The sequence below is a fragment of the Mesocricetus auratus genome, unplaced genomic scaffold (assembly GCF_017639785.1).
Source record: "Mesocricetus auratus isolate SY011 unplaced genomic scaffold, BCM_Maur_2.0 Super-Scaffold_100004, whole genome shotgun sequence".
NCBI classification, from domain to species: domain Eukaryota; kingdom Metazoa; phylum Chordata; class Mammalia; order Rodentia; family Cricetidae; genus Mesocricetus; species Mesocricetus auratus.
Window position 1 is genome coordinate 40,896,884 of NW_024429189.1, and position 23,396 is coordinate 40,920,279.

At 44.4% G+C, this 23,396-nt stretch overlaps 1 protein-coding gene and 1 long non-coding RNA gene across 7 annotated transcripts in view; one reads left to right on the forward strand and one right to left on the reverse strand.

Moving 5' to 3' along the window:
* The window catches only part of Map3k20 (mitogen-activated protein kinase kinase kinase 20), a 156,066-nt gene that overhangs the window by 24,043 nt on the left and 108,627 nt on the right, over positions 1 to 23,396 (forward strand). The gene's annotated exons all lie outside the window — the stretch shown is intronic.
* Positions 1,417 to 9,234, reverse strand: LOC121140384. 2 transcript variants are annotated; one of them, XR_005877192.1, is made up of 5 exons: positions 9,014 to 9,234; positions 8,742 to 8,873; positions 4,130 to 4,247; positions 3,140 to 3,258; positions 1,417 to 2,448 (listed from the first exon to the last, which is right to left on the reverse strand). It is a non-coding gene; the product is annotated as an uncharacterized LOC121140384 (long non-coding RNA). The 2 variants fall into 2 exon arrangements; XR_005877193.1 differs by having other exon boundaries at positions 8,742 to 8,876.

Below are 23,396 nucleotides of genomic sequence, written 5' to 3' on the forward strand. Positions count from 1 at the left end.
AGTGGAAGGAAAATGGGAAGGTGGGAGATCAGGGCCAGCTGAAAAACAAGTGGCCACAGAACGATTAGTGGGCAGAGGGCCAGGGTTGCCCCACCATTTGTGTGGTGGTTGTGCAAGCACGGAGAAACAGGCACAGTGAGGTTGGCCCTGGGGCAATCATAGTGTATGGGCTCAGTTTAGGACAGGGTGGCGTTAGGGCTTTGTGACCTGAGGAACTGGACATGAGAAACCTACCACAAGTGTCGGCACTGAAACATCTCTCCAAATGCTGGCATTTGTGTGATCTGGGTTTTTAGTGACTCAGCAAGGTAATTATTGAGAAACTAAGAAGTACGAACCCAACAAAACCTTGTCTATATGTTCACAATGAAACTTACTCCATTAGCAAAGATAGACACCTATTTATGAAAACTACATATTGATTCCTACTTGCATATTTTAAAAATGAAATATATATCCTAAATAGTATCTTCTATCCTTTGTTGAAGACAGGCATTGGATTCCCAGGACGCTATGTGGTGTGGTGTCTAAGAGCTCAGGCCCTGGCTTCATTCAGTCCATGGAGACTCAAATCCCAGTTCCCCAGCTCGTTTGGCATGTAGACAAGTTAGGCAAGCCTTAGTTTTCTCTGCTGTAAAATGCAGGTAATAATGGGGTTGGCTTCATAAAGATGCTGAGGGGACCAGATGAAGTAGTCCATGCACGTAGTTCCTGGCACCTAGTCAGCTCTCATGTATGGGACAACTGTTAGTGCTGTTATTTTAGCAGTCTGACATCTGAACACACCCAGTGTTCCACTCTGTGGCTTGTTAGCACACATTACTGCGGACCTTTCCTTTTCAATGCTTGTAAATAACTAGCTGTTTGCATCATTTGGTAGTGTGGTATTCCCAAAGCCTGAAAATCCATAGTCTTAATGATGCTTTGTTTTTTATCCTATTATTTCCTTAACCTGCAGCAAACAATATTTTTGACATTTTGTATTATGAACTGGATTGTTTCTAAACACCTTAACTATACATGTCACATGTCCACTGGAAATGGAGTCTCCTCCTACTTGAGAACCAGTCATATGGGACGTTCTGTATGATAGAACATGTGAGCTGGGTGGAAGTGTACAGGACGGGACACTTAGAGCTGGTGACGATAACAGCACACATGCATGCTAAATCTAAAATGGCGTGACCTTCTGGAAGGTAGCTTGAGAGACTGACAAGTCAAGAGGAAGCGTTACTGTCAACTGGAATTTGTTGTTGGGGGTAAATGGGGAAAGTACATATGCATGTATAGTGAGAGTTGTTGATTGGCCAGGTGGTGGTGGCACACGCCTTTAATCCCATTACTCGGGAGGCAGAGGCAGGAGGCTCTCTGTGAGTTCAAGATGAAGCCTGGTCTACTGAACGAGTTCCAGGACAGGCTCCAAAACAATACAGAGAAACCCTGTCTCAAAAACAAACAAACAAACAAAAAGAGTTGGATATCCAAATTGGATATCCTTTTTGTGTGTAAGTGTTCTTTGTCTGCAAGTATGCGGCGGGGTGTGGGCAGGAGACAAATGCTGGGTGTCTTTCTCAATCACTTTCCGCTTTAATTTTTTAAGGCAGGGTTTCTCACTGAACCAGGAGCTCATTAATTGACTAAACTGTGCAATCAGTGCGCTCCTGGATTCTCCCATCTTTGCCTGCCCATTGGAATTGCAGGCAGAAGTTCCCACTCTGGGCTTTTCGTGCATGTGTCGTGAATCCAAACTCAGGACCTTATGCCTTAGCACTAAGCCATCTCCCCAGTTCTTCGTGTTATTTTGTAATCATAAAAAATAGAAAGAAACCAAATACATGCCATCTGGTGGGGTAGAGAGCACGGGAAATTATATATGCTCTATACAGATAGGAAGTTCATCCCTGTTTAGTTTCAAATCATACAGAATGCCTTGAAAGCAGACTTTAGGTGTGCTCTGCTTCAGGTCTCCTAGAATGTCAGTGATGGCCCAGAGTTATCATCTCCCCCCCCAGCCGTTTTGCCATCATGAAGGCCTGCGTATGTGAAGTAGAAAGTCAACACAAATTCCACGTGTGTTTCTGTAGGTCTTGGATGATTGCTGAGGAAACCTGGGGATTTTAAGTTGTGTCTTTCGCATTTGTCTGGGTGCTGGGTTCTGGGTGCTGGGTGCTTCTCTTCTTTTAGTGTCCTTCAGGAGTGCAGCTAGGACAACCTGAGCTCCCAGCATCCTTCAGGAGTGCAGCTAGGACAACCTGAGCTCCCAGCATCCTTCAGGAGTGCAGCTAGGACAGCCTGAGCTCCCAGCATCCTTCAGGAGTGCAGCTAGGACAGCCTGAGCTCCCAGCATCCTTCAGGAGTGCAGCTAGGACAGCCTGAGCTCCCACTAGCAAGTAAGGCTTTAGGGTTCCGCCTTTGTGTAGAGATGGCTCATCTGGATCTGTATTTGCTCTGTGGGTGAAACAGAAAGAACGTGTAACCAGTACTTGATAGTACTTCAGTCAGTCTTTTTCCTTTTATTATGGCACCCCCATCACCCACCCCATGTTTGTTTTAGCAAACCTGTAAAAAGCTCAGAATGTTTACCCACAGCCACTTGTCAGGGTAAGTGGGAAGGAATTTTCCTTTTGAAGAATTCAGTACAAAGAGAGAAAAGCATGCACACCTGTTTGTTTAAACGTGCTCTGTGGAGGAGGAGGAGGGAGTCTCCATCAACGCCCTGTTCAGAGTTTAGGGAAGAAGCAGGAACCTGGGGCCTGACTCCTTTGGGTAGGAGTGCATGGAGGAGCTAGATAGTGGTGCATGCCTTTAATCCCAGCACTCGGGAGGCAGAGGCAGAGAGGCAGAGGCAGGCATGAGTTCGAGGCCAGCCAGGTCTACAAAGCAAATTCCGGGACAATCAGGACTACACAGAGAAACCCTGTCTTGAAAACCAAAACAAACAAGCAACCAAAAAAAAAAAAAAGAGTGCGGGGAGGCTGAGGTTGCATCTGGACACAAGCCTTCTCTCCCCAGTTCTCCTTTGCCCTGCAGAGCCCCCCCCCCCCGTGCAGTCCTTCACAGAGGTGTGGCGATCAAGATCTCCCTGTATTACACTATCCGGGAATCAGGCTTTGGGATTTTTTTTTTAATTAAAAGCTACCTTACAGTTTTGGTCTCCCCTTGATTCAGCAGATGCTTCCTGTACTCTAGCAGGTTAGGAAATCCACTGAGGATGGGCTGTCTTTTCAGGCAATGTGAGAGGGTCCTCCTTCCTCGTTGCTAGGAATTCAGTTTATAGAAAGTAGGATATAAATAAAATTACAATGCTTTCAATTTTTAAAGAGAAACAAAATTATTTTATTATGGTTTTAATTCCCAATTGAAATATAATTCTTTCCCTTTTTGAAATATGTGCATTATATAGAGCCTATTCCAGCTATTTAACAGTTACCTTATGTGCTTATTTGCGGTGAGAACATTTAAGATCTACTCTGGGGACAGATTGGCTGTGTCATCATGAAGTACAAGAGATGGCTTGAACTCGCACCTTCTAAGTAGAATTTTGATCAGCATCTCCTCAGTCTCCCCAAAATTAATTTTATATAGCTTCTCAGTGAAAATAGATGGTGTTTAGTTTGTTAACCATCAAAAATTAGTCCTTTTAAATGTTTATTTGCTTTCTACCCCCTCCTCACTGCATGGATGTGCTTATGCCGGAGTGCACAAGTGGAGATCAGATAAGAACTAGCGGGAGTTTGTTCTTCCCCAGGGATTGAACTCAGGCCGTCAGGCTTGGCAGCCTTTATCCGCTGAGCCATCTCCAGCTATCCTCAAGAGTTGTTAAATATCCTGGCACAGCTGCGCTTCCTCGTTCTGCAAGCACCCTCACCTTCTTTGACTTCAGTACCGAGATAGTTCTCTGTCCATCACAGAGTGAACTTTCCACCCACTGCGGTGACCTCTGCTCCCCCCCCCGCACACTTCCACCGCCATTTACTTTCAGTCGCTGGACGGAAGGAAGGGCTGTTACCTTCCAGTAAGAATCCTGAGCTGTACTTACCTACCCACTATCCCGGCCAGGCTTCACCCTCATGGCAGCCTCCAGCCATGACCCCAGGTTTGCCCTCCCTTGGGTTTCCTCGCTCCACACCTGCATGCTTTCCATCGTGCATTTGTTTCTGAGCTCACATCCTGATCCTGGTCTCCTTCACCCTCTGTTCCCTAAGGGCAGACACGGTAGCTTCACGTGCGTCTCCTAACGCCGTGTTCTTATCCAAAGGGAAAACGAGTGTTAACATGTCTGTTCACAAGTTCAATTTCGGTAACTTTCAGCTTTGTCAAAATGACACTCACCATTGGGCAAATATTACAACATCAAGAAGTCCAAGAATTGAAATCTCTATCTTAATCAGGGCTGTAAACTCCAGCTTCTCCACACAGCAGTGAAAAAGAATAAAGCCAGCCAAGCATTGCACGATGAGAAGCGAAAGGCATTGTGGGAAAGGGCAGAGGGTACCACTGCTCTGCACAGCTGTGTGCTGGCCCGTCATTTGAGTAAGGTGAAAACCAGTGCTGCGTGGGCGCACCTATTCTCACCCCATGTGTGTATCTCTCTAAAAGTGCGTCATGGATCTTCAAAAATTAGATGATTTTGCAAAAAATTTCAGGTCCCTGGGCCTGCTTGAAATGGGAACAGGGTGGGTCCCGTCTCTCGAGACCCTTGAGGTTCTATTGAGATTGTCATCGAGAGCAGCAGGGCTTGTCGGGAGGTAGCAGGTCTAAGATTTCAGAAAGAGCATTTGTAGTCTGTGATTATAGGTCACTTAATAGGATGTATTAACAGTGTAGACAGAGAGATCAAGAAGAAGGTTATTCCTTTAAGGTTCATCCATGAAATATAGCTAAAAGATCGAGAAGCGTTTCAGTTGAATTTCTTTAAAATGAAGCTGGTGAGGTGGCCCACTTGCCACCAAGCCTGACAGCCTCAGTTCAGTCCCCAGAACCCCACACTGAGGGGAGGACCAATTCCCAGAGTTGTTTTTTGGCCTCCACATATGTGCATGGTGGTGCTTATCTATCCATCCACTCCCATACAAATAAACGAATGTAATTGAGAGAAAAATAGACTTAAGCTGGGCGATGGTGGCGCACGCCTTTAATTCCAGCACTCGGGAGGCAGAGGCAGGTGATCTCTGAATTTGAGGCCAGCCTGGTCTACAGAGTGAGTTCCAGGACAGCTAGAGCTACACAGAGGAACCCTGTTTCAAAAAAAAATAATGACAATAATAAATAAACTTAAAAAAGAATGCTAAAAGATAGATAGCACATGTAGGACCCTGTGTCCCGTTTATAGCACAGCCAGAACAACAACAAAACAAAAGAACCACCAAACAAGTTATGTCAGGAGTTCCTTTCTAATAAACTTCAAAACTTCCTCATTTGTATTCTTCTTAATAAAGTATAATGAAGTTTGCCCTCAACTGCATGAGGAGAATTGGCTAATGATTTCCAGGTTTCCACAACCCACAGTTGGGACTCTCTAGCAGAGAGCTCCACAGAGAGAGCCTGTGTGAACGAGACAGGTTTAAACATGTTTGTGACTCACTTCTGGCCCTTGACAATGGTGACGCTCTTTCCCCCTGGGTTATGTGAAGACATCTAAGTTATATAAAGACCTCCCCTGTCTCAGGGTGAGGTGCCTGTGGAGGGAGAGCAGGGGATGGTGGGTGCCAGCACCTGTGGTAAATGGAAAGACATGACCAGACTCCCACATCTAAATCTTTGCTGTGACGCAAGACCTACCCCGAGAGGTTTCTTGTTCTTTTTATAGTGACCGTCAGGAAATTCTGAGCCCAAATGCATGCTCTCTGCAGCCAGCTGCTGCCTCTGCTCTTTCACAGACAGAGAAGTTGGATATTTAGTAGGTCTTAAGATTAGTTATGTTTCATCACAGTTTGAGACAGGGTCTCATTTATTGGTCAGTTCATGATGTAAGCCACCGTGACTTTGAACTCCTCATCCTCCGCTGTTGTTTTTAAGAAGATAAAAATCATGTGCTTTTAGTATGCGATCCAAATTTAGTAACACCAATGAATTTAGCCATGGGAGCAAGAACTAGCCACGGGCTCTCATGGGCCGGGTTAATATTTTGAGCTGTCTTCCTGCTCCTTAGTTTTCTGTTCCAACTTTCTCACAGAGGAGCAACTAAAAAAAAATCAACAGGTTAAAAAATGGAAATGTTCTATGTGTTGGCTACAGAGGGCTTGAGCCCCAGGGAGCCACAATTATATGTATAGAGGGCAGGCTCTGAATACAATGACTTTACAGTGTTAGGTAAAGCATGGGATGCAGAGTGTAATTGACGAGGATTCCTTGATGGTGACAGAGCTCTTAATGGCCAGACTCAGCTTAGAGGGTAGTGATAATTATGATAGTTCACCATCATTTTTGTATTTACCTCATCATAGTATATTGAACTTGGTTTCTCTCATCTCTCATTCAAGGAATTATGTCCACTCCTGATCTTCCCTTAACATACTGTAAAACTAATAGTCCTAGAAGTCACTGTAATTAACTTTTGGGTGTATACTGTCTCAACTGTATACTCTGCCAAAGGAATAGTACGATGAAACAATAGGCCCTTCAGTACAGACATAGTAGATTATACCAATCAGGGTCCAGTCAGGAGACAGCAAGATAGTTAGCCACTAAAGGACTATGCAGCTGGGCTGGAGAGATGGCTCAGTGGTTAAGAGCATTCTTCCAGAGGTCCTGAGTTCAATTCCCAGCAACCACAAGGTGGCTCACAGCCATCTGTAATGAGATTGGATGCCTTCTTCTGTCATGCAGGCATGCATGCATGTAGCTAGAGAATGAGATTGGATGCCTTCTTCTGTCATGCAGGCATGCATGCATGCAGCTAGAGAATGAGATTGGATGCCTTCTTCTGTCATGCAGGCATGCATGCATGTAGCTAGAGAATGAGATTGGATGCCTTCTTCTGTCATGCAGGCATGCATGCATGCAGCTAGAGAATGAGATTGGATGCCTTCTTCTGTCATGCAGGCATGCATGCATGCAGCTAGAGAATGAGATTGGATGCCTTCTTCTGTCATGCAGGCATGCATGCATGTAGCTAGAGAATGAGATTGGATGCCTTCTTCTGTCATGCAGGCATGCATGCATGCAGCTAGAGAATGAGATTGGATGCCTTCTTCTGTCATGCAGGCATGCATGCATGTAGCTAGAGAATGAGATTGGATGCCTTCTTCTGTCATGCAGGCATGCATGCATGCAGCTAGAGAATGAGATTGGATGCCTTCTTCTGTCATGCAGGCATGCTTGCAGCTAGAGCACCCATATACGTAAAAAATGACTAAATCTTTTTTTAAAGGCCTGTATAGCAGAAGACACAGCACTGTATTCATTACCTAGCAACAACAGAGGCAGCTGCTACCTTCACAGTGGAGGGAGCCCCGCCCCCCAATCCTGAATCTGGGTCTTATGTGGGAGGAAGTGGTACAGCCATTGGTGGTGGGAGGTTTTGCTGTGGTATCACCTTGAAGTTCTAGACTGTCGTTGTCACGTGGGATGCTACCTGCTTGGAGGGTGGGGCTGGAGCTGGCCTGCAAGAATCTTTTCATGAGGTGCTGGTAAAACTCGCTGAAGGGTGGGGAACAGTGGATCTTGTACATGCTGCTGGCCACTGGAGGGAAAACCACCATACAAGAAACGTTTCTTCCTCTGCTTGCGCCTTGCGGTGTCTTCGTCGCCGTTTACTGACACACGCTGACAGAGTGTCATCTGGCAGAGAAGCTAGCCATAAAGATATCACGAAGCAGGGCAAAGGGTGGCGAATGCAGTGTTGTGCCTTTCGCTTCGGCACACACCCTACATACGCATGTGAACGTCCACACACCAGCTTTGCACAAGTGACATTGTCATCACTTCCCCGAAATAAGGTGGGCAGTCCTGTCATTTCATCCATCCCTGGCTTTGTTAACGTCCCCTCAGAGTCCATTATAGCACGCTGAATATTATTACATAATGCCTAAGTCATAAGGCCCACCCCTAACAACTTATGTATGGAGTCACCAGAGGAAGGAGGAGAAAGGAGAAAGCAATAGTGTCTGCAAATGTCCATACACATGCAAAGAGCAAGCAAAGGAAAATGCCAGAAGCGCTACAGTCTTCATCGCTCTAACTGACCTGGTTCAAGTGATTCTTTCAGCAGTCATTGCATATTTCTGTTTTCCCTCAGCCTAAACCTCAGCTGGCCTGGACGACTTTACTGGTGAGAGGACCTGAACTTTTATTCTTGAAGTTTCTGGGTCCTTATTACCCCTGTTTGTCATTGATTCTTGTATGTTTCACTAACATTTATTATTGGGTATGGAGGTCCTAGAACATGCCTGCAGAATTCCCTGTGTTTCAGATGTAGACTTCTGTTCTGGTTTGTATCTTGATTTTCACAAGGTAGAGGCAGGGGTACTACCCCATGCTAGTGACTGGAGTGGGTGGAAACATTCAGAGTAGACCTAGCAGAAGGAAGTTAGTTAAGGCCTTGGGTGGTATGCCTTGGAAGGGGATATTGGGACTCTACCCTTCTTTTCTTTTCCCTTTTTGTTTCCTGACCCCTTTGAGGTGAGCAGCTTTGTGCCATCATGCACTTCTGCCATGATGGTCCCCTCTGCCACTGTCCCCAAAGTATCAGAGCCAATCAGCCATGCCTTGAAGCTGTAAAGCCAAGAGCCCAAACAAACCTTTATTTTAGGTGGATCCTTTCAGGAACTCTGCCTCAGAGACAAAGCTGGACCATACTCCCTGCAGCAACCCAGTTCTCCCACAGAATTGGGATCAATCTCTCCACGTAATAGAGAAAACTTTCTTCTTTCCTGCTTGAAAGTTTAATAGTAGAAAAGAACTTGAAAACAGCCAATGGCACTCTCATATTCCAATTCAGTAGGATCACATATCCCCTAGTAGGATCATTTTTCCTTCTGTTTTTGGGGACTAAGGAAGCAAAGTCTCTCACCTTTAGTCCAAACCCCATGTGTATAGGGGAGACAGTGGCTAGACAAAGCGTAAATGGTTCATCCCGTAAAATGAACCGGAAATGCTCATGTCTGTTGTCCCTTAGCTGGTCCTGTAACCAAGTCTTCAGTGATCCACTCCACTTTTCTGCTAGTCAGCTGCTGCGTGAGGGGAGAGTTGTGTGGTGAGCGCTGCTTAGTTAATCCCACTGCCGGGAGGCGATTGCCTCACTTCCTGTGCTGGGAGTGGCTTCCTTCGGCAGCAGCTGAGAGTGGAACACTAACACGGTGAATAAGGCATTCTGTGAGGCAGGGATGAAGAGTGTCAGGGGAAAATCTTGTCGAGGAGATGTGTTTATGCCGGTGAAGATAAATTCCTCCCCCTCTTTGGGGCCCTCCACCTGTCCTCTTGGGGATGGAGCTGAGTTATTAGCAGACCTGATAGATATCCACCAGGACCAGCAGACAGTTCATCCTCATTAAAGGGAAGTTACATTTATTAACCCTGTATATGGTCCCCAGCCCTGCTCTCACGGCCACTTTGTTCTCAGGCCCACGGAGCATGCCTTGGGATAGCTGGGAAAGAGGCCAAGTGGTATCTGCAGAGCGTATAATTTTGTTCACTGGATGCCTGGACACTCCCCTGCAGTGAATGCTGTTGCCGAGCTTTCACAAGGGACACAGTCTCCCCGTGTGGAAGGTCTATCTACATCCATCTTCCCAAGGTTCTCTCTTCCCAGTCTTCTATTCCTTTCCTATTAGAGTGCCTTGTCATCCGGCCAAACTGTTAGCACTCCACTGTGAGTTAGCAGAAATTCATAGTTTGGGTCATTTCACATTCCAGACCAAGTGAGTCACCAAATAGATTGTCAAAGTTCTGCTCTCTGGGAGGATTTTCCTAAAGTGCTATCCTTTGGGGTCATCCCTAACAGGGATAGAACACTTGAGATAAACATTTTCATCCAATTAGTACTAACACATCACACAGACCCACTTATAATTTGAGCTTGTGTTTTATTCTCCCACTAACTGTTGTGGGGATGTGAGGAACTTATAGGCGATTCAAGGCTGTTGGTTACTAGTCTTTGGAATTCTGAGTAGTCTGCCTTCTTGCACTCTCTGCCTAATAGCAACCAGTTCATTTTGGTGATGGCCTGGAGGGTTTACCCCTAGATGACCTCATGGGCTCCTCCACAAGGAAATCTGGCATGTCTTTCCATCAGAGGGTTCTAGACCTTTCAACTGGCCTATGCCTAGAAACTGGACATTATGCTGTGATTTTCCACTGAGGTTACTTAATGGCCATCAAACATAACATGTTTTTTGTTTGGTTTCTTTTTAATGATTTAATTTTTATTTTATGTGCATTGGTGTGAGGGTGTCAGGTCCTCTGGAGCTGGAGTTACAAACAGTTGTGAGCTGCCATGTGGATGCTGGGACTTGAACATGGGTCCTCTGTAAGAGCAGGCAGGACTCTTAACCACTGAGCCATCTTTCCAGCCCTTTTGTTTATTTTCTACTATGTATATAATAACCACCTTCTAAAACGTTCCATACTGATTTTATTCCTGGGAAATCGGGATATTAGTTTCCAGTGGATATTCCTGTGGGCTTAAGCATTTGGCTAATATATCCTTGCTGCCTTTGCTGGTAAGTGTACCAACCATGTTTTTGGTACCTAACCTCTGCTGTTCTGATGCATTTAATCATGCCTAAAGAAATCATGAAGCCACTGAAATGTGTGTTGGCAAATCTTTTGGTCATATCTGGTGTACAAAGTAGAATAACATAAACATTTGAGAGATGCAGTGACCCTCTAATGAATGCGTTTCAGGGTCTTCATGCGGGGAGTGTCTCTCTCTGTCCTTTTCAAGTGTGTAGTTTTGGGATAGTAGTTGAGGTGTAACTTTGTTTCATTTCCTGTTGCTATCATGATATACCTTGGCAAAATCAACTGAGGGGAATATTTTTGTTCACAGTCTTCTGCGTAGGGAATGGTGACACCACAGTAGGTGGATTTTCCTACCTCAATTAATCTAATCAAAACAGTCCCCACAGACATTCCCAGAGCCAACCTAGTGCAGATAGTCCCTCATTGAGACCCTCTGCCGATATGATTCTAGATTATGTCAAGTTAACAATGAGAGCTACCCATCACAGGTAGGTACATATGTAGTTCATACATGATTGATCACTTCAGCAGCCACATATCCCTAAGCCTTTGGATTTTCTACTCGCTATCATGTCAAGGGAGGTCTGACATCCCATTTTCATAACATGTTGACTACATTGAGTTCAAGTTTCAGTCAACTAGCCATATAAATGTTAGAGACACTTTCAGTTTCCAGAGCTAACACATTTTGTGTTAACTATGGGATCTGATAAATGCATTTTTAGTCATAAAAGCAGCTTCATCTACTGTATATTTTCTATTGATCTCTTTCTCACACCACTGATATTTTCTAATCACACTTCCAGGGATTTGGGGGTTTTGTTTTTGTTGTTTTGGTTGTGTGCGTTACTTCCTTCTGGGATGATCCTGTGTGCCCTCGGAAGCATGTTGAGAGTAAGAACAGTGACTGGTTATGACACTGAGGAGAATGGGCATCTCCCTACTAAGTAGTATCTACTCCAGATGAGGCTATGCCATGAAAATTTCCCAGCAAAAGATGACTAGTTTTTCAAGAGATGCAAGAGTAAGTTGCTTCCATGGTCTGGGTACCGTCTGAGTTTCTTTGGGGGTTGGACTTGCTAGTTCCATCATGAAACAAACCAGACACCCCCTTCTAGCTTTGGGTGCCATTCTTTCCCAGTCTGTGCACTAACTCTCTCAGGAGATTCTTGCTGACATTAAGATTTCAACAACTGGGCTGGAGAGATGGCTCAGAGGTTAAGAGTACTGACTTATCTTCCAGAGGTCCTGAGTTCAATTCCCAGCAACCACATGGTGGCTCACAACCATCTACAATTCAATCTGGTACCTTATTCCGGTATGTAGGTAGAACACTGTATATGTAATAAAGAAATAAAATCTTTAAAAAAAAGATTTCAACAGCTTTGTAATCTAGCAGTACAGAACACTTTATTTTTGGTTTCTGGAAAGTTTAGCCCAATAACTATAAGAAATAAGAGCTGATGCAGAAACTGACTGTTAGGTTTTGGACCATCACTTGGAATGGGGGTTAATGGTTGGTTTTTGAAAAGAGTTTTTCTTAAAGTTTTATTTGTATAAGTGGTTGTGCCTGCTTGTATATATGTACCACTTGCGTGTCTAGTGCATGTGATGGTCAGATCCCTTGGAAGTGGAGCTAGAGGCAGTTGTGAGCAGTCCAGTATGAGTTCTGGGAATCAAACCCAGGTCCTCTGCAGGACGGACAGTGCTCTAACCACTGGGCAACCTCCCCAGCCCCACAGCTGTTTTCTTTAGGTAAATGCTTCTTTTCATTCAAAAGGGTTCTTACCAACCCATGTTCCCTGCCATAAAAGTCAAGGACAGAAGCTTTTGTGGCTCTAGTACTTCACTGCAGTTCATCACAGGTTATAACCTGATGAGTTTAGAGGTGACAACTTGATGAATTTGAGTCTACTTTGAAGGATCCCATTTCCTGTTGGCAGAGACCTGGTACTGCATTCTAGTCAAACTTCATCGTCAAGCTAATACCCGAGTTCTCTTTTTGAGAGTGTCTCTAGGAATATCTGAAGGCTAACCTTGCATTGCTCAGGTTCAGTCAGGACAGTTAATATAGAGAATTATCAACTAGTAAAGGTGACTACCAAATGGGATAAAACAGACTCAGAAATACAGAGAAAGCAGACATAGAGGACAAGCTATAAATTCTAGCATTGATGAAGCAAATCCAAAGATGAGCTAATGTGGGGGAGAGTCTGGGCCCAGGCTGTGACTAAGACACTTAAAGAGACTGTAGCTGTGAATGGATGATAGAGGAGTTTGCTAGCATCCCGTGGACTGCTGGTGGTTCACAAGCTACCTACTAGGGTGCTGGTGAGTTTTGGTATATGACCCCAGTTGAAGTTGAACACAAGGCCACCTAACTTATGAACTTATGTGCAGTGGTCTAGAGCTGGTAGAACATGTCACAGCTGTCATACCAGAATCCAGCAGTTAGGGAGTCAGAGGAACTTTCTGGAAGATGTGCTGCACGAGGACCCCTTCACATTGCTGGCAGCAGTGCTCAAAGTGAAGGAAAAGGCTGCGGGGACCAGAGAGTCTCTGTAATGATGTCCCCGTGTCTGTGGTAACAAAACCTGGAATTGCACCAACAGACAGGAAGAAATGTTCACAGGGTCTGGCTCAGGTACCACACAGGAGGGCACAGTGTAGATTCAGAACCAAAGGGCCAATAATTCATTAATGGAACATTTTATAAAGTGGAAGAAATAAATATATTAAAAATTCCTGTGTAGTCATTATTTTACACATTCTGTGGAAGATAAATATGGTTAATCCACTCTAAAAAATACCACTTGTGGGATGTGACACGTCTAAGGGAAAACACTTCTTCAGGGCGATACAGCCTTGTCTTGGTATTTTAGTCTCCATTCATGGCTTTAAATCCTGGGACTGAGCATGAAGAACTCCGTCCCCCTTGTCACCACACCAAGGCAAGGAGCCCAGTCCCTCCAGTGGCCTCCTGTTCATGCTGCGCATCTTCTGCTTAGCCCTCTCTGTCTCACAGTTAAATGTCATGCCTGCTCTTTGAAAATAGAACCTTATGCTACGGAATACACTAGCATTTCCTGTCAAGCGCTAAAACACGTCAGTACACTGAGGGGTGGAAGGGGAGATGCAGTTCATTCCAGAGAGGTTTCTCAGAAACTCCTGTCTTTGTTTCCTTTTCATTTATGAAATTGAAGGGCGTTGTGTCTCCCAATACTGTTTTCCAGAGCTCTGTCCTTTAAAGAGCAGGAAATTATACCACTAGAATGATTACGAACAAATGCTTTGAAGCAATATAATTATATTCCTTTATTCTTAATGCAAAGAAAGAGGCATTGTTTCAAAATATATATATTTTAAAAGCACCTAGTGTGATGATTTTGCCAGTAGCACTTGGTAGGATTTATGTAAGTCCGAGTGGATGTAGGAGTGTGAGAGCTTCATGCTAGAAAGCTGGGTTGGGGGAAGGAATGAGGAGCACAAGGTAAGAACATGCCACGGGCTCCAGCTGGGACACGGGGGAGGTGGTGTCCAGGCTCACAGAGAATGGGGCGTTGTGAGAACAGGCATTCCTTGGTCAGGTCCAAGCAAAGAGATGCAGGGACTGTTTGGATTGCAGGGTGCTCTTACAGGCTGTGTGGGCAGGTTGAGAAGGGCAGGATAGCCATGGAGATAGATAGCCATGCAGCGCCCAGCCAGCTCAGGCCAGTGCTGACCTCAGCCTCATGCCAGGCCATTCAAGTTCTCTGGCTCTCAGGTGAGGGGGCAGAGCTCAAGTGCTGCTCACACTGTACCGCTCATGTGGTTTAGAATGGACACTTAGAATGGACACGTATTTCCCTACCAAACCACAATCCTGTTTGGTTTGGTTTTGGGGTTTTCTTCCAACACACAACAGGAAGTAGGGACTAGCATTGTGACTGCTCTGCAAACAGGAGGATTGTTTACAAAATGATAAAGCAGTCATACGAAAGCAGCTCACCACAGGAGAGGAGCACCCTGCAGCCATCTGCCTCTCTGATTACCTCAGGATGTCTAGGAAAGCTGAGACACAGCCTGGGTGTTGACCGGGAACCTCCCGAGGCAGAGAACCACTCACCTCCTGTTTCCTACTTCCCTCAAGAAATCCATTTAATTACTGATTTAAATATTTAATTAACAATCTACTGCCTCCTTAGGCCTCGGTGTTCCTAACAAGGAAAAGACTTCTCTGAGGCTTCAGAAACAGGGGTTTCACTTTTCTGAGGATTCTGGTAAAAAGATGATGATATTTCAAATTCAGAGCCTCGGCTAAAAACAGATCTTGAGGAGTTTTTGGCGGGGAGGGAGGACGATGAGAAGCAGCTGGTGTGTGAGATGAGGAGAAGCTGAAGCGCCCCACAGTTCTGGTAAAGCAGACCAGGTTTGGGGATTTTTTTTAATATTCAAATCGCCTAATTCCTAAATGATATGGGAGTGGAGTTGGAAAGGAAAATGCTAATTCCAGAATTTGTGTGTTGGTTGGAAACATGTTAGTAAGATTTATTCTAAATTAGAGCGGAGGGAGTAACAGATAAAATCAGTAGCTCTACAGTGTGCACATACAAATGAGTACTAATACGATTGTCCCCTTAGCCCTCCACTGATCTTATCTATGCACAGGGAACACCCTCCACGAGTTTGGGTGTTATTGCCCAGGCACAAATGACAAAATGCAGAGCGGTGAATCTGGGAGCCTGAAGTCCTATGGTCGATACACGATCGATCGATCCAGAACTCCAGTGGTGCTCGCTTGGCCTCCTGCACGTGTGCCTTCTTCACTTTCTCAACTGAAACATGCCTGACCTTTGTCACATCCTGGGCCAGTCGCAGCCTCCCACACCCTGTCCCATATTTCTCTGTGACTGACGATTCCCTCGTGTTACTTTAGACTTCCGTTCCTGTGAGATGCTATCTCCATTATTTTTCAGTGGCGGATTTCTATTTTGTGTCAAAATGATGTTGAGTTGCACAGTTGCAGAAGGTCGTGTGACAGAGCAGCACACGGCCAAGTCGCCCTTGACCAAAAAGTTCCCAAGCTGTTCTTTGTATTATTTCTCCCACAACTGCTGGGAGGGAGGCCAGGCTTCAGGTCCTGGCAGTGGGACGCTGGGAGAGGATTCTTTCCTGGGAGTAGAGAATAATACATTGCTTCCTGCTCAAGCAGAATTCCCTTTAGATTGCTTTAAATAAGACCATGTTGTATCTGTGGTAATTTGAAAATGAAGAAATTCCAAATGTGTTAGATAAAACCCGGGAACTAAGATTTGAAAATCATTAACATAGAAATCAAATTTAGAGTTGTGTAAGGCTGCAAGCATGTGTGGAGTGTGCTTTGTGTACTAAGTTCATTTCCTGTCAGCACAGTCCTGTGAGGTGGGCACTACCCTGTTCTATTGTCTGTAAGGTGGCTTTGATTTGAAATTTATTGTGCGCACCACCAAGAAACTAAAATACTGCCAGTGTGACAACCGTGTGATCCCTAGTTATCATACAGAGCAATTTCCGTGACACCAGCAGACACGCGCACCGTAGGAGCTGCAGCCCAGAGGCACTAAATTGTTTTACCTCAGAAGAACCCAGGACTGACGAAGTCAGTCATCACCAAAGTTCACGGCAGAGCTGGGCTCCAAGCCTGGTTCCCTGCCTACAGCCCTGAGGGTCACTATAGTTATATTTGTGCTTTCAGAGACAAAGTCCCTTTAGTAAACGTGATGTGGAGGTATCTAGAAATGAAAGCTCATTATAAGCAATTTGTATTTGAAATAGTGAAAGCATGTAGAAGTTGCCCTTTCTAGAAGCGGAAGTTATAGTCAAGACCCACTTAACTAGAGTGGAGTCCAGAACATCGGGATAAATACACTGGTATAAAAATGGGGACGTGAAGGAACATTTCACAAAAGAACAGATTATTCTCTGTTAAAGAGAGAGCAAATGTAGCTAGTATCAACCATGCCTGGGAAGCAGACGTTGTGTTTTGGAGTACATGCATTATTTACTGGAATGCAGATGCTTTTTGGCCTAAACATTTCACAGTCAATTGTATATCCTAGTCATGGGCAAACAAGTACACCTGGGATAAGTGGCATGATGTCCGTGTAACTATTTTCATAAGAAATGTTCAACACAGCCTAAATGTCTGTTCAGGATGGAGGAAATAAATCCTGATATCCTGTCAATGAACCGGGTATGGAAAGCAGTGGTTTAGACCGATGTGTACTAGAGCCTGTTACGTATCTTATACAATAGCTTGCAGACGATATGCACTCTTTCGTGAAGGGCAGCTTTGAGCTGATACCTGACTCGGTTTTGAGAACCGATGATGAGCATGGCAGCGGTTTTTAAGCCGTCAAGGAACAGGAGTGTTCACATTTTTATCTTAGACTCTGAAATGAGTTGCCTCTCCTGTCTGGTTCTTTCATCTGTAAAACGAGACAAGTGCGATTAAAGTCTTTCTGGTTCAAGATATACATGCAGATTTTAAAATGTGCAGCATTGTGTAGGGCACAGGGATGCCCATCCTGTGTATGAGTATAAACTGCAGGCGCTGGACTGTTCAGGCTAGGACAAGCGCTGGAGACCTCCCTAGGAAAGTGCTCTTTGAAGGACAGCTTGTATGTCTGTTCTCTTCTGTTTTAGTCCTGGCTGCTGGTGGCTGCTGCCACCAGCATGTCACATACACAGAACACCACTGTATCAGCTAAAGCCACAACTCCAGTAACAGCAGGGTTTAGAATGTGTCACGGCTTTCAAATGTACCATAAGTCTACTGAAACCAATAGTTTTAACCACACAAATGCAATGCTCCTAGAAACAGATTTTGGTGTGTTTATCGGCACCTTGGAAGACGACGTGCACACATCTCCTGAGAGCGTATAGATATTCCGTGGAAAAGCAGCAGCATTTGCGTTTTTGTTCAGGCAAAACCCTTGCCTCTCTCTTCTGACTTGGTGAAACGACAGAAACAGCAGCAGCCCCGGATCTTAAATCATCTCCATGCATGCTCTCATTTTGTTTTTCTGCTCCGGCTTTTCTCCACTAGAGGGGATAATGCTTTGTCTCCAGGGAGTCAGAGACTGCCTGTGTGCCTCAGAGAATATAAAGGAGATTAAGTAACATACACACACATAAAGTTATATGTATAGTAATTGACATTAGGTGCTCCATTAAACAATGAAATGCCACAGTATACCAGTTCTTCAGGACTTGTTGCCATGGATACCCAGTGTGATGGAGATGGGGAAAGAGTTGCTTAGGAATTCGCCAATTTCCTTTTGAGGTGATGCGAAAAATAAACTATCCAGAGGTAGGAGCCATTAAGCCATTCCTGTATGTGTGCAGCTTTCAAAATAGTTACAAGGAAAACATGTTTCAAAAAGAATACTAATTCGTGGCAGTTGCTTTTTAATATTGTTTATTGTTTTATAAGCCGAAGGACTGGGCAGTCTTTCCTATGTGACATATTAGACATATTTGAAAGGAAATATTTTAATCCGAGATGAGTAAAATCCAGCAAGTGATTTAGAACTATGGAAGGGCGGCAGTCCATCAGGCAGCAAGGGTCCGTTAGGTAGGCTCAGTACTCTCTGAACTGATGACACAGCAAACACTGGGAATAGAGCTGGTTTTCAGACAGCTGTAATCTTGAACTGGGAGGTGGAGACAAAGAGGATCCATATGGCTTGCCAGCCAGCCAGCCAAGCTGAATTGGTAAGTTTCAGGTTCAGTGAGAGACCCGTCTTGAAAATAAGATGGAAAATGATTGAGGAAGCTGGTACACACACATGCAGGCACATACAGATGTCAGCTCACTGGTTAAATGTGATTTTATAGTTCCCCATTTCTGTGGGTAGGTTTCAACCACTATTAGATGTCTAGTGCTTTGATTTCTGGAGCTAGCCCTGATGTCACCTGAAGACCACCCTAGTAGAAATCTTAGGGCAAACCCAGCGGATCCTATAACAAAGACCTCAGGATGAGAAAGTGCAGTCTCAACACCAGGGCTGATCACATTGAATAGGCAAATTCCTCTCCCCTCATTCCTCCACGTGTTCCTCCTGAAGCTGCATGCTCAGTTAAAGAGGGCGGGTGATCTTCCCTAATGGAAAGGGACTGTTCCTTGGTTACGGGTGTATGTGCAGCTCACTCCCCTGGTAGAACCTCCAAACTCCCAAAGAAAGTCTCTAGGGACTAGAAGAACTCCATTTTAGGGTGACTCCTGAAGAATGGCTGTTTACTAGCTGTATTTCCAACCATGTAAGCTTTGTCAATAATGGGAACAACTTTAAAAATTAGTGCTATCCAGCTTACTTCCTGCTTCCCTTAACTCAAGCTACCATTGCAGTCCAACGTTCGTTACTGTTCTTTTCTGATGCATCTGCTATGCTAAGATAGAAGAAAACCAGATCAGGGCAAGCCAGTTCTGGACAAGACCTTTGATGACTCTTCATGTCTGGAAACAAACAAACAAACAAACAAACAAACAAAACAACCCTCAGTCCTACATCAGGCATTCATGCCCTTTATACATCAACCCCCAGCCAAAGATCTCTTTCTCTGCTCCTGCCCCTCTCATCAGGGTGAGGATGAGCCTCAGGGGAGGACAGGGCATTCTCCAGATGGGTGGTGTGTGGTCTGCTGCTCCTGGGCTGTCACAAGTTGCCTTTGCAACACCCCTTCTTCATAGCGGTGCTGCTCGCTGTGGTAGCCACCTGACGTCAGAGAGGGTCGTCTGAGGAGGAGCCCCTGTCGAGAAAAGCCCTCCAAGATTGGTTTGTAGGCCCTGTGGAGCATGTTCTTGATTAACAATTGATGTGGGAGGACCCTGCTCACTGTGGGAGGTGCCATTCCTGGGCACGTGGTCCCCTTTAAGAAGCGGGCAGAGGGAGCATTGGAGAGCAAGCGAGTAAGAACGCAGTGTTCCTCCGTGGTCTCGTCTTAAGTTCCTCCCACCAGGCTCTTGTCTTGAGTCCCTGCCTTTTGACGTCCCCGATGATGGACTGTAACTTGTAAGCCAAACAAACCCTTTCTGCCTCACGGTGATTTTGGTCATGGATGTTTAGAAGAGCAAGCCGAAACAGCAGCTGCCCTGCTCTCTCTCTTCCCTACCTAGGAACTTTTTCCCAGTGTGTTTTCATGCATGTTTTCCTCCACAGAGCCCTTGTCTTGGGCTCTTTTGTAAGCTTCTGGCCCCCCTCCCTCCCTAGTTAGATGTCTGGTGTAGTGTTACAAGACCAGGCTCCAAAGTGGTTGCCCTTGGCTTGGGTCTACTTCACTTACACTATTTCATTAGCTTTGTGACCCAAGACCAGTCAGTTAGCAGGTAAATCTCACATTCTTCATTTACAAAATGGACATGCTGGTACCATATGGGCTTGTTAAGGGAACTAAGCTCGTGCCCAAGAGGAATTAACTCAGTGCTTAGCACATAGGAATATTAAATGCATGTCAGAAATGTATATATGTCCCTGCCCCCCCCAGCTGAGAACCTAGGTATCTGAGTGTGCTAGGCTCACCCTGGGTCATTCCCCAGCACTCCCCTTTCCCTCTTCTTTAACGCCCAAACTCCCTTCAGTGTTATACTTCACAGATAGCAATGAAGGTATTCATTGACTTTGAAGTGTGATTTCTTTCTTTATATACAATCTTGAATAAGTGTTTCTCTGATAAGTTGGTGATAGAGACAAATAAAATGTAGGGCTTTTTTTTTTTAAGACTGTCTCTCCGTGCAGCCCAGAGTGCCATTCAGCCCTCAATTCTCCTGCCTCTGCTTCTCAAGTACTGGGTTTATGGTCTTGTGCCACAGTAACCATTTTAGAGTGTAACCTTTTGTGAATGCTTTCTCCAGCCCTCCCCATATTTTAAGAAGAATAATACATACTTTTAATTTTAATCTATAAATTTATGAGACATGTAAACATTTAGGCTCTTTTGCTGCCAAAAGCTGATATCCAGTGTTTTATTCATGGTGATGAACATGTGTATGGCCCGAGAGCTGATAAGGTGATCTGGAGAGAGGTTACGAGCAATCTGGGGCCGCCATTTCCTAACTGACACTTCTGGGAGTGGTTCTGCCCGGCTAACTACAACTGAAAGACTGTGGTGGAATGAGAGGAGAGGCCCAGTTTAATGCAGAGGGTAAGCCATCCAGGAACCAGAACATGGTTAGGGCTTGTGAATTTGAAATATAATCATAAAATTAAGAGATAGCTGAGAACTAGCTTTGTGGGCTATACGACCTCAGAAGGTCAGTCTTCCTAATTAATGGCATATCAAAATGACTTGGTGGGCTTATGAAAATATTCTACAAGAATTCTGATTAAGTCAGTCTAGAGTGTTGTGTGCGTGTGTGTGTTCATTTTCCCCCTTCTAAACATTCATGCTTGATGCTCAGGGTGAGTAGACAGGCATTTGAGAGCCATGATGAGAGACTCTCAATATAACAGTTGCTGCTTGCTAGATCATTTGGTTATCTGGACACTTGAATCACTTCTGGTTGTGGGAATATTTTTTATCAAGACATCCTTTCTTCTTTTGAATTGTTCTTTTTTAATGGTCTTAGTTGGTTTTAGCTGTAGATTTTGCTTCAACTTAATTCTGTCTATTTATTCTAGTCTGTATCTCCAACTACATAAACTAGTAGAAGATCTGCTACTTTCTCCATCTGGTAGCCATTAAATACTATCTTTGGAGGCAGCCACGATGCCCCCCCTTATTTTTTTTTATTTAGGCTGAAGAGGCCTCTGCGTTCTTATAGTAACTCCAACTAAATTCAGAAGACAATTACTAAATGCTGAATATATTCTGGACCTGTGCTGGAGGATGGGAGACATACATGGACCATACAGTTGAACTGGGAAAGATAAACTCATAAGTGTTCTTAAAATATAGGCAAGGTTCTAAAATGTGGGCTCTAGACTTAACAGACCCATTTTGAAATCCCTAGATCATCCCCTTGACTAGGTAAGTCTATAGGTGAGCTCTTTAACAGCATTGCCTTGGAATTCTCATTTTGAAGCCACAATTTGTCTCAATACAATGCTTGGTTCATAGTAAGTGTTCAATACATTTCACCTATTTAAAAAAATAAATGCTGGGGCTGAGATGGCTCAGCTATTAAAGGCTAGGCTCCCAACCATAAATAAATAAATAAATAAATAAATAAATAAATAAATAAATGCTGACGTGTCTGACTATGATGGGAGCCAAGAGTTTAGATTACTATTTGGAAGGCAAAATTTATCTGGTCCTAAAATTCTAATAATGAAATAAACTTTTCATAAACAAATTAGCTGATTTGTAAGTAAATTTTCTATTGCATAGAGAACACTTATTTCTTGTATAATTGAGTAATTTTACTCAGTGTCCTGTCGAGAACCTCTGACGAAAGGTTATATCTGCTTTGCTCTGCTGCTGCTGTGCTAGTAGGAAGGCCAGTTGCCGTATTAGCAGATTCAGTATAAGTCCAAAAAGATGTCAGCAGATTAGAGCAAGAGCCCAGTGGGTGGAAATAGAAAATAACAACAACAAAACCGCGTGTAAGTTCTGGGAAGGTGACTATAAGCAAACTATGAGAAAGATGTGCCTTTATGGGACATTTTACAATTGGTTTTTAGTATATTATAATGTAAGATGTTCGCCACAGAAGTTACTGTGATTTTCCAGTCATGGTAGACATTTGGAACCCAGAGCCATGACAGCTGTGCCCCTTCATCTCCGTTCCAATCTCTATCCACTTTCCCTTTGCCCTCGTTAGCTGGGATGGTTGGTGGCTCTGCTTGCCTATCTGGAACTCGTGTAATGGGTACAATTCTGGCCCAGTAAAACCCTTGGGTTGTGAAGGGGAAATGCAGTAAACATGGCGGTTGTACTGTCTCTCTCGCTGGCCTTATCACATTTACTCACTGGTTTTTAATGCACCTGGAATTTCAATTGACTGAAATTTCAATTGGTTAAAAATTTCAAGGATTGCAGCAGATAGCATTTTGTGGGAATATTACCACTAGAACAGATGGTCGATAGTGAGTTCTTTTGCACATTCACTGACAGAGGTATTTGTGCTAAGCTGACCAAGGTATTTTAGAAAGTTGTACTGGATACGTTAACAACATCAGTGCAAAATTAGCCGCAACATGAGCAGCGTTGAGTGAGCCTGTGTTCCACATTTAGGGAGAAAGGATACCCTAGGAGAACAGAACAAAGTGATACTTTTTTGTTCTGTTTGCTGATGGTGATGGTGGGCTCTCTCTCTCTCTCTCTCTCTCTCTCTCTCTCTCTCTCTCTCTCTCTCTCTCTCCCTCTCTCTCTCTCCCCCTCTCTCTCTCTCCCCCCTCTCTCTCTCCCCCCCCTCTCCAGTGTTGATAACGATAAAAATTCGTAATATGGAGATCAATATCCTGCATGTGGCTGTTTTTCTAACCATGTTTTGAGACCAAACACGGACATTAGAACCCTTTCCCGCACAGGCTAACAGTTTCCGCCAGCCTTAAATTGGCATCTTGGGATGGTGTGCTCTGTGCCTGAAGAACCTGGTAGAGGAGGAAAGAGGCAGAGGGTGAGATGGAGGGGGATTCTAATGACGGTCTTTTGAATGGTGCCAGTTCAATCCCTAAAACAAAAAGCCAGGTCTTTTTTTTCCCCTAAATAATGTGCTCTCCAGCTTCACCTCTCATCCTGAGAAACATGAAAGA